This window comes from Canis lupus, chromosome 38 (assembly GCF_011100685.1).
Source record: "Canis lupus familiaris isolate Mischka breed German Shepherd chromosome 38, alternate assembly UU_Cfam_GSD_1.0, whole genome shotgun sequence".
Lineage (NCBI taxonomy): Eukaryota > Metazoa > Chordata > Mammalia > Carnivora > Canidae > Canis > Canis lupus.
This window is the reverse complement of record NC_049259.1, coordinates 9,565,634-9,578,033: the sequence shown is the minus strand read 5'-3', so window position 1 is coordinate 9,578,033 and position 12,400 is coordinate 9,565,634.

Below are 12,400 nucleotides of genomic sequence, written 5' to 3'. Positions count from 1 at the left end.
AGAGAGGGTCCCCAAATCACCTGTCTCCACCAAATTACCTAGGAAACCTTCAAATTATCCTGAAAATCTATCAATTCGGCCTGAGATTTAAAGAGAGACCAGCTGGAACGCTACAGTGAGAAGAGTTCGCGCTTCTATCAAGGTAGGAAGACGGGGAAAAGAAATAAAGACACAAAAGGCATCCAAGGGGGAGGGCCCCGCGAGGAGCCGGGCTGGGGCCGGGGCGAGTGTCCCCAGGACAGGAGAGCCGTCCCGGAGGAGCAGGAGTGCACCGACCTCCCGGCGGAAAGGGGTCGCGGGGAGGTGGAGCAGGACCAGGAGGCGAGGATGCCCTCGGGCTCCTGGGGACAGTAACAGACACCTGCGCCGGGGGAGTGGCCGAGCTCCCTAAGGGCTGCAGCGCGCACGGCGGGACCCGGCGGGACCCGAGCACGCTGAAGGGGTCGGCGGGGCTCGCGGAGGGGCTGGGGCCCCGGGAGCAGCTCGGAGGGGCTCGGGCAGAGGAAGAGGCTCCGTGCGGAGGGGCCTGCGCGGTTCCGGAGCAGCTGGAGGGGCTGGGCGCGGTCCGCGGAGGGGCTGCGGGGCGGGAGCGCGAATCCACCAGCGCAGGCCCCGGAGCACAGGGCGCCGGGACACAGCCCAGGATCCGCCTCCCCCGGGACAGGCAGAGGCCGGGAGGGCCCAGGACAGCGAGGACGCTCCTGCCCCAGCTGAGCAGATCAGCGGCCCCGCCCGGAGCCTCCAGGCCTGCAGACGAGAGCTCCGGAGTTACTGCAGGAGCTGAATCCAGGTTTCAGAGCTGCCCCGCCACTGGGGCTGTTCTCTGCGCCTCACGGGGAAACACCCCCACTGAGCCCTGCACCAGGCAGGGGCAGAGAGCTCCCCCAACTGCTAACACTGAAAACGCAAAAACAGGCCCTCCCCCAGAAAACCAGCTAGACGGACAACTTCCAGGAGGAAGCCAAGGGACTTAAAGTACACAGAATCAGAAGATACTCCCCGGGGTTCTTTTGTTTGTTTGTTTGTTTGTTTGTTTTGCTTTTTAATTTGTTTCCTTCACCCACCCCCTTTTTTCCTCTTCTTTCTTCTCTTTTCTTCTTTTTTTTTTGTTTTTGTTTTTTTTCTTCTTTTTCTTTTTTCTTTCCTTCTTTCTTCCTCTCTTTTTCTTCTTTTCCCAATACAACTTGCTTTTGGCCACTCTGCACTGAACAAAATGAATAGAAGGAAAACCTCACCTCAAAAGAAAGAATCAGAAATAGTCCTCTCTCCCACAGAGTTACAAAATCTGGATTACAATTCAATGTCAGAAGCAGCCAATTAGAAGCACTATTATACAGTACTGGTGGCTCTAGAAAAAAGCATAAAGGACTCAAGAGGACTTCATGACTGCAGAATTTAGAGCTAATCAGGCAAAATTAAAAACAATTGAATGAGATGCAATCCAAACTAGAAGTCCTAACGACGAGGGCTAACGAGGTGGAAGAACGAGTGAGTGACATAGAAGACAAGTTGATAGCAAAGGGGAAACGAGGAAAAAACAAACAATTAAAAGAGCATGAGATAGATTAAGGGAAATAAATGACAGCTGAGAAGAAAAACTAAGTGTAGTTGGGTTCCCGAAGGGCGCGAAAGGGACAAGAGGGCCAGTATATGTATTTGAACAAATCTAGCTGAAAACTTTCCTAATCTGGGAAGAGACAGGCATTCAGATCCAGGAAATAGAGAGATCCCCCCCTAAATCAATAAAACACGTGTCAACACCTCAACATTTAATAGATAGCTTGCAAATTCAAAGATAAAGAGAAGATCCTTAAAGCAGAAGAGACAAGAAATCCCGGACTTTTATGGGGAGGAGTATTAGGGTAACAGCAGACCTCTCCACAGAGACCTGGCAGGCCAGAAAGGGTGGCAGGATATATTCAGGGTTCCTAAATGAGAAACATGCAACCAAGAATACTTTATCCAGCAAGGCTCTCATTCAAAATGGAAGGAGAGATAAAGAGCTTCCAAGATAGGCAGCAACTGAAAGAATATGTGACCTCCAAACCAGCTCTGAAGAAATTTTAGGGGGACTCTTAAAATTCCCCTTTAGAAGAGAGTTGTGGAAAATCCACAAAAACAAGGACTGAATAGATATCATGAACACTAAACTCATATCTCTCAATAGTAACTCTGAATGTGAACGGGCTTAATGACCCCATCAAAAGGCGCAGGGTTCAGATGGATAAAAAAGCAGGACCCATCTATTTGCTGTCTACAAGAGAATCATTTTAGACAGAAGGACACCTACAGCCTGAAAATAAAAGGTTGGAGAACCGTTTACCATTGGAATGGTCCTCAAAAGAAAGCAGGGGTAGCCATCCTTATATCAGATAAACTAAAATTTACCCCAAAGACTGTAGTGAGAGATGAGAGGGACACTATATCATACTTAAAGGATCTATTCACAAGAGGACTTAACAATCCTCAATATATATGCCCCGAATGTGGGAGCTGCCAAATATATAAATCAATTATTAACCAAAGTGAAGAAATACTTAGATAATAATACACTTAACTTGGTGACTTCAATCTAGCTCTTTCTATACTCGATAGGTCTTCTAAGCACAACATCTCCAAAGAACGAGAGCTTTAAATGATACAATGGACCAGATGGATTTCACAGATATCTACAGAACTTTACATCCAACTCAACTGAATACACATTCTTCTCAAGCGCACATGGAACTTTCTCCAGAATAGACCACATATTGGGTCACAAATCGGGTCTGAACCGATACCAAAAGATTGGGATTGTCCCTGCATATTCTCGGACATAATGCCTTGAAATTAGAACTAAATCACAACAAGAAGTTTGGAAGGACCTCAAACACGTGGAGGTTAAGGACCATCCTGCTAAAAGATAAAAGGGTCACACAGGAAATTAAGGAAGAATTAAAAAGATTCATGGAAACTAATGAGAATGAAGATACAACCGTTCAAAATCTTTGGGATGCAGCAAAAGCAGTCCTAAGGGGGAAATACATCGCAATACACGATCCATTCAAAAACTGGAAAAAACTCAAATACAAAAGCTAACCTTACACATAAAGGAGTAGAGAAAAAACAGCAAATAGATCCTACACCCAAGAGAAGAAGGGAGTTAATAAAGATTCGAGCAGAAACTCAACGAAATCGAGACCAGAAGAACTGTGGAACAGATCAACAGAACCCGGAGTTGGTTTTTGAAAGAATTAATAAGATAGATAAACCATTAGCCAGCCTTATTAAAAAGAAGAGAGAGAAGACTCAAATTAATAAAATCATGAATGAGAAAGGAGAGATCACTACCAACACCAAGGAATACAAACGATTTTAAAAAACATATTATGAACAGCTATACGCCAATAATTAGGCAATCTAGAAGAAATGGACGCATTCCTGGAAAGCCACAAACTACCAAAACTGGAACAGGAAGAAATAGAAAACCTGAACAGGCCAATAACCAGGGAGGAAATTGAAGCAGTCATCAAAAACCTCCCAAGATACAAGAGTCCAGGGCCAGATGGCTTCCCAGGGGAATTATCAAACGTTTAAAGAAGAAACATACCTATTCTCCTAAAGCTGTTTGGAAGAGAGAAAGAGATGGAGTACTTCCAAATTCGTTCTATGAGGCCAGCATCACCTTAATTCCAAAACCAGACAAAGACCCCACAAAGGAGAATTACAGACCAATATCCCTGATGAACATGGATGCAAAAATTCTCCACAAGATACTGGCCAATAGGATCCAACAGTCATTAGAAAATTATTCACCATGACCAAGTAGGATTTATCCCGGGACACAAGGCTGGTTCAAACCCGTAAAACAATCAATGTGATTCATCATATCACAAGAGAAAAACCAAGAACCATGATCCTTCATTAGATGCAGAGAAAGCATTTGACAAAATACAGCATCATTTCTGATCAAAACTCTTCAGAGTGTAGGGATAGAGGGAACATTCCTGACATCTTAAAAGCCATCTATGAAAAGCCCACAGCAAATATCATTCTCAATGGGGAAGCACGGGAGCCTTTCCCTAAGATCAGGAACAAGACAGGGAGTCCACTCTCACCACTGTGTCAACATAGTACTGGAAGTCCTAGCCTCAGCAATCAGACAACAAAAAGACATTAAGGCATTCAAATTGGCAAAGAAGAAGTCAAACTCTCCCTCTTCGCCGATGACATGATACTCTCATAGAAACCCAAAAGTCTCCACCCCAAGATTGCTAGACATCATACAGCAATTCAGTAGCGTGGCAGGATACAATCAATGCCCAGAAGTCAGTGGATTTCTATACCTAACAATGAGACTGAAGAAAGAGAAATTAAGGAGTCAATCCCATTTACAATTGCACCCAAAAGCATAAGATACCTAGGAATAAACCTAACCAAAGAGGTAAAGGATCTATACCCTCAAAACTATAGACACTTCTGAAAGAAATTGAGGAAGACACAAAGAGATGGAAAAATATTCCATGCTCATGGATTGGCAGAATTAATATTGTGAAAATGTCAATGTTACCCAGGGCAATGTACACAGTTTAAGCAATCCCTATCAAAATACCATGGACTTTTTCAGAGAGTTTTTTTTTTTTTTTTTTTTTAGAAATTTTTAGAGGGGTGTTAGAACTTATTTTTTTTTAGAATTTTTTTTAGAATAGTCTTCAGTTTTTAGTAGAGAGAGCCAGAGGAGGAGAGAGAGAGAAGAAGAATTTGGCGGAGGCGTTGGACACGAGGAGTGCGGACGCGGGGCTGGGAGACCCCCCCCTTCGCAACCCCCACCCCAGAGCACGCAGACCCCGCCCGCGAAGTACGGGTGGAGACATGTGTCGGTGGGGGATGCGTATTACAGCAGAAGGAGGGCCCGCGCTCTAGAGAGGGAAACAAGAGAGAGATCGGCGTGGAGCCGCATGGAGAACGCGAGGCCGGGGGAGAGGGGCGGGGGTGCGGGATGGGGGGGGGGGGGGCGCGGGGGGGTCGCGAGCCTCCTCATGGGAGAGAAGGGTGAGTGACAGCTCTTCGCCCCGCGGCTGCCGATGCGAGGGGATGCGAGAAAAGGTGGGAGTGTGTATTGGACGGGCGGGAGGAGCAATTGGTGCAGCCAGGGGTTGACGACGCAGGGTTGACGGGTGGGCACATCGAGCGGGCGGAGGGTTTAGCAGCCCGTAGGACCGCGGGCTCAGGGCTGGGGGGGCGAGAGATGAGACGGTTTGGTGAGTCCGGAACAGGGGAGCGTGTGCGCGCGTGGGGGGGGGACAGGGGGTGGGGGGGAGAGCGGTAGGTGAGATCGAGGGGGGGGAGAAGCCAGGGAGGCGAGAAAGGGGGGCGAGCAAAGAGAGGGCGCAGGAAGTAGCGAACCCGAGGGGGGTGCAAGCAGAGAGAGAGAATGAGACAGGAGAAACGAGAGAATGGACGAGAGTAGGGGCGGGCACGATTGGGCCGGGAGGGGGGGAAGGAGGGGGGGGGGAGCGAAGGGGCGGGCAGGGGCGGGTGGGGGGTGGGTGGGGGGAGGGGGAGCGGGGGGAGGGGGGAAAACTCCATCCCCTCACCCCCACAGTTCACTCACGATCCCTCAGCCTAACAACTTCTCATCCCTGCCCGGAGGGGCCCCAGAGAATGGGGCCTGTCAACGAGACGTAGAGGGCGCTTTGAGATTGCGTTGGGTGGCTCGGGAGGAAGATGGAGGGGTGAGAACAGGCGAAGGAGGCATATCGGGGAGCAGGGGGGGCTGAGAAGGGGGGGGGGGATTGGTGACAGAGCGCCTCCCACCCAATGACTCCCCGACAGCTGCAGGTAGCGGTGGGCGGTACCGCGAGCAGAGGAGAAGGACGCGGGCAACCCACCGGGGGAGAAGGGGGGAGGGCAGTAAGATGAGCAGGTGAGGATGCGGCGCGCGCTACGGTGCCGCGGGTTGGGGACGCCGGGGGGGAAGGCGAGGGGGGGGCTTGAGGAAAGGGGGGGCGGTGTGGGGGTACGGGGGGTGGAGGAGAGAAAGTGGGAGGGGGAGAGGATGCGGGGGATGAAGGGGGGGGGAGGAGGAGGGCAGGGGGGGGGGAGGAAAGGCGGGTGAGGGCGGGGGGGGGGGGGGAGGGGGAGGGGGAGAGGGGAGAGAGGAGGGGAGGTTTGGGGGAGAGGGGGGGGATAGGGGCGGGGGGGGGTAGTTTTTTTTTAGTTTCTTTAGTTAGAGAGAGGAGGGGAGAGTTCTTTTCTTAGTGATTTTTTATAGAGGAGAGAAGGAGAGAAGAGAGAGTTTTTTAAGTTTAGAAACAAATTATTTTAAGATTTGTGTGGAATCAGAAAAGACACCCGAATAGCCAGGGGAATTTTAAAAAGAAAGAAAACCATATCTGGGGGCATCACAATGCCAGATTTCAGGTTGTACTACAAAGTTGTGGTTCATCAAGACAGTGTGGTACTGGCACAAAAACAGACACATAGATCAGTGGAACAGAATAGAGAACCAGAAGTGGGCCCTGGACTTTATGGCCAACTATATTCGATAAAGAGAGGAAAGACGATCACATTGAAGAAAGACAGGTCTCTTCAATATGGTGCTGGGAAAATTGGACATCCACTTCAGAAGAATGAAACTAGACCACTCTCTTGCACCATACACAAAAAAGATAAACTCAAAATGGATGAAAGATCTAAATGTGAGACAAGATTCATCAAAATCCTAGAGAAAGAACACAGGCAACACCCTTTTTGAACTCGGCACAGTAACTTCTTGCAAGATACATCCACGAAGCAAAAGTTGTATGAAGGGATAAATACATTAATTATCTTGATCACTATGATCATTTCATAATGTACACATATATCAAAACTTCAAGTCATATACCTTAAATATATATATTTCTTAGTTGTCAATTTTATCTCAAGAAAGTTGAAAACAAAAAAGACTATAACACAGTAAATGAACTTAAAATTCCAAGGATAGTGATTCTAATCCAAACGTGAAAGAATAGGAGATTTTTAGGAGTCGAGATATTATTAAATTTAAGTGCTTGAAGGCAGAGTATAAAAAAATAGATATAAGTAGGCAAAAGTCTAAAATTGTTTCAAAACTTATAAATTGGGTTATTAACTATATTATACACTAGAGTGTATAGTTGTTGGTAACCCATAGAAAATACCTTAATTTTGGCCTATCTGAGTTGACTTTGTAGAACTTGTTTATCTTGATGTACAATATAATGTATAGTACTATTAGAGGCTATTTTCCATGTGGGTTTAAACAATCCGTTATATTCTAATAGATGGCACCTTTCCAGCAAGCATCTATGGAGTGCCTACTATTCTAATATGGGATGTTAGTAGCTGCAACATTCTGCTTTCATCAACCTGTTTCCCAGCCCCAAATATATGAAATTGATACTCAGAGCTTAGTAGGTGCTCCCTTCCATCCATCAACCTCACCCCAATGGTCACAGAAGATGGAAGAATTGTATGATACAAATATTCTCTATAATTGTACACATATTTTGAAAATTGTATGATAAAATTGTGTTAGTGTTACAGGGAGACTAAGAGCTTAAATCGGAATCACGTGCCACCCTTTCACATTGTGGGACACTAACCTAACTATTAATCTCTCTGTTATTCAAATTTCACATCTGTAAAATGGGGTTTTGTAGAACCTCTGTCAAGAGGTTGCATTGAAAATTAAAGATTTCTTTCTGTAAAGTACTTAACGGGCAGAAGGCAAAGGTGACAATGATGATGATTTTAATGAGGATGCCCATGGGGCAGCAGAAAAGGAAATTAGTAAAAGAGAGGCCAGAGTATCAAGATGAACCTTTGGCAGGGCACCTGGGTGGCTCAGGAGTTGAGTGTCTGCCTCCGGCTCAGGTCATGTTCCCAGGGTCCTAGGATGGAGTCCCACATTGGGCTCCCTGGAGGGAGCCTGCCTCTCCCTCTGCTTCTGTCTCTGCCTCTCTCTCTGTGTCTCTCATTAATAAATAAATAAAACCTTAAAAAAAATATATGAACCTTTGGCTACACAGGTAATGAATCATTCATAAAGGAGAGGTTATACTGTACTTTCATGAAGAAATTCTCTTTCTGTTCTTCCATATTGAAAACAGCCTTAGAAGTCAGTAGATAAGGAACTCCAAATCTCCCTTATTTCATTACTCTTGTCAATATTATATTGTGTCATTACGAATTTATTTTTCTAGATGAGCATGTTTCTTTGCATTTACTAGATAGAATTACTCATTTGGTCTTTAGTTTTCAGAATTTAAAAATAGGTTATAGCTTCACAGGGTAACATATGTATACATAGAAGTATTTGTGTGCATATAAATATGTGTATTTTGAAGCTACTGTAAAAATCCATTTCTTACCCTGTTTCTTCATCTTTCTATTTCCTGTTCCTCCCCACATAGGTAACCATTGGTACTACTTTTCTTTCTTTCTTTTTTTTTTTTTTTGCATTATTTTTCTCAACAGTTTCTTCATCCACATAAAAGTAAATGTGATGCTAAATAACAGAATACACACGTATACGTGGTTTCCACACCTTAAAAAGTCGTATATGATGTGGATTGTTTTGGACTTTTACTGGCTAGCTTTATACCATGGAAATCTTCCCATTTCAGAGCCTATGGTACTGTCCCATTCTTTCTTTTCTTTTCTTTTTTTTTAAGATTGATTGATTGATTGATTGATGATAGAGAGAGAGGCAGAGACACAGGAGGAGGGAGAAGCAGGCTCCATGTCAGGAGCCTGACGTGGGACTCGATTCTGGGACTCCAGGATCGCGCCCTGGGGCCAAGGCAGGTGCTAAACCGCTGAGCCACCCAGGGATCCCCTGTCCCATTCTTAATTGGAGTTGTCTTGCGTATACGAAGATTTATCTAATCCGTTTTCAAGTGATGGCATTTAGGAGGATTCAAAAATTTATAATCCAAACAATGTCTAATGGATTATGGAATATAACCAAACATTATACACTCACATAGTATAACTTCCCATAAGTGAATATGAATACATAATAATAATCTATCCCTATTGAATAAATTCCCAGAAGTGGAAATGCTAGCTCAAAATATGTATGCTTACTCTTGGTAGATACTTGGTAGACATCGCAAAAGTAAATTATACCATCAATCATTTCCCCACAGCCTTGACACAGGTATGTGATTACATTTTCTGCTTTATTATTCTGATAATTAAAAATATATATTTATATAGCTTGAAAATATTACAGACATGAAGAAACTGCAGTTTTGAGAAACGTTTATTTTATTTGCTGAAAAATATTTTTTGTGTCCCTTGCAAATAATTTCACTGATATTTTTATTTTATTTGTATCTATTTTAGGTAATCTTTATAAAAGGGGATTGTCTCTTATAAGGTATAAATATTTTTTCCTGGTTTATCATTTGTCTGTATTATATATGATTATTATTATTACCTTGAAGAAGATTGCAATTAAGTAGTTGAATTTTTTTTTAATTGTATAAACTCTAGGTATTGAATCATAAATAACATGTAAACGGGTAAAGTTAACCCACCTGGCTAGTTCAGTCAGTAGAGCATGAGACTCTTAAACAGGGAAAAGTTTGCTCAATCTTATTTTCTGGTTATCTGTACAATTTATTTTCCAATGTGTGCTTCAATAAGCAGACATTTCCTCATAAATAGAACTATTCTTGGTTGTATGATTTTTTAAACATACATTTTAGGAGATAGTTTGAAAAGTATCCACCTTCTCTGGCTTGCTGACAATAAAACCTAAAAATCAAATTGTTTGTGTGGTGTACACTTTATAACTTTATAAAGGGGTCTACACAAATACTTTTTTGGCATACTCAAGTATAACCATATAAACAAATGTACTCTGCTTGACTCATATTCTGAAGAATTACCATTAAAATATTTCAGAAAAATCTGTATATTTATAATACATTTTACTTGATTAATTCTTATTACTTTTCCAAGTTTATCTATTTTGTCTATTAGATATTTGATTCTTATCATCACATTAAGCAAGTAATGGCAAGTATATTTAACAACCAATTGACAGATAAATAACCTGAGGTAAAAATATTTGTATGACCTGCTCAAACTAACTTGGATTTTTGTTAAATATTATTCAAAAGTCTGCATTTTCATATTCCTTTAAGATAGCAAATGCTTTTTATCTTACTTTCTATTAAATATAATTGGAATTTCTGTACTTGTTATATCACAATATAATCATTCAGTATTTATAACTTTATACTGAATCTTATAATTGTTTATAATTTCAATGGGCAGTTTAAAATTATAATTTTACGTAGCTTAGTAAAGAATAATATATATATCACATAAGTTTATAGTGTATATATACTATGTGTGTATATTATATTGTGTACACATTTTTCTGCTGTGGAATAAGAATAGTGACCTCAAAGGTATCAGTGCTCATATGCAAAATCTATAGAAATCTCCTTGATTATTTTATACAATCTGATTTTAAAAGGAATTCAAACTAAACTTGATGTCACAAGTGAAAGGGATTATATTTTTGAGTTGAAAGAGTTTACTTTTATTCTGGCTTAGATCTTGAATAAAGTGATAAAGTAATGGTATTATCTTACATATCAGTAAATAAAATGAAAAGTCACTTATATTGAATTCTTTGGATGATGGTAAGCCTTTCCAAGTGCTTGACATATTCAAATTTATTTATGCTTTATAGTGACCCCTTAATTTAACTCCTATAATTATCTTCTTTCTACAGATAAGAAAATTGAAGCACTTAACAAGTATTTTCTGAAAGCTAACAAATGCAGATCTAAGATATCAACTGTCTCACTGGAATTGGTGGATAGGATGCATTCTATGGCCCTACAAGTTAGAGTCGGCAGGGCATTGATTACAAATTAACATCATGGTGTCGTAAACTCACCTTCCAGTGTGCTTTCAACAATCCTTTCTCTGTTTGCAACATAATTTATACCTTTAATTTGCTATCCTATTTATCTGATAATATTGCATTGACTGAAAATAAACATGTACTTCATGTGCTTTCTTAGGATTGGGAATTAATTTTTACTAATCTTACTTTTTAGTGATTGATTTTTGGTGACCGATATATAAATTTGGAATGGGACTAATGTCCTGTTTAGCATACCATTGCTTGCTAAAAGTCAATCTGCCCTATGTACAAACTAACAAAAAATTTTTTAAACCTGATGTCTAAATATTGAATAGAAGGAAATGCATTAGGGTTGTTAAAAACAAGTTTTAATGATAGTTCTAATCTTTACAGATATATTGATGTAGACTCCAAAGTGCAGTTTTGCTGAAACTGCTTCCGTCTCTCTTGATACAAAGTACTAAACATAATAAGTTTTACTCTCCTACACGGAAAATGATAGGAGGTAAATTTTGCAGTTATTTTTTATTTTATGTTACAGAACATTTTAGCATTGACAAGTTGAAGTTTATTTCGAATAAATTTGGAATTAGACCTGATTTACTAGATCTGTATATTGTGAATTACATAGGCAATATATTTCAAGATATAGATATATGTTGCAATTGCAATATAGAAACAGATTGCTTATTTTACCATGGCAGGATTATTTTGCTTTGGGGAAGGAATATTAAATTCCATAAATATTTGTTGAGCCTGTTTCTCTACACTGAAGAAAGTGCTTCTCCCAAGTGTTTTAAACTGAAATGATATAAAATTTGGTACTTCCTCGCATGAGTTACCATTGTTCCATCAGAATCTGTTCTGAGCCCTGGTTCACACTCCACACTTCAGGTGGAATAATCTGACAGCCCTATTATATGGCTCTATTCTGGGTTTTTATGTTTATATGTGGATTACATATGGAGGATTCAGGGGTTGTAGCATTAAACAGATCATTCCTCAAAATAACACAGGGGTTCTTTCAAGTTGTCTCTGGGTCATACCAGGCATTTCTTGTTTTCTTGACTCCTGTAATCTCACCACAAGTACTTGACTACATTAATTCATTTAATTCTGTCAATGGCCTAATGAGATAAATATTATTTCTTTTCATGTTACAAATGAGGAAACTGGGGACACTTTGAGGGTAAGTGGAGTTTGTAAATATCCATAACTACTACCTTCTTCATGTTTTCATGACAGTTCGCCTGAGAATAGTTGTAGCAAACATTTATTTTCATTCATTTTTTTGAAATAAATATGTAACAGAAAAATGCAACTGGAAATTCTCAAAATTATTGGCTATAATTCACTACTTCTTTTGGTAGAAACTGTTATGAGCAAAAATCAAAGCAGGCTTTTCAGAGTTTATATATATTCATTTATTTATTTCAGACATAGAGAGCATGTGTGAGCTGGGGAAGGGGCAGATGGGTGGGGGTGGGGGAGAGAATCCCAAGC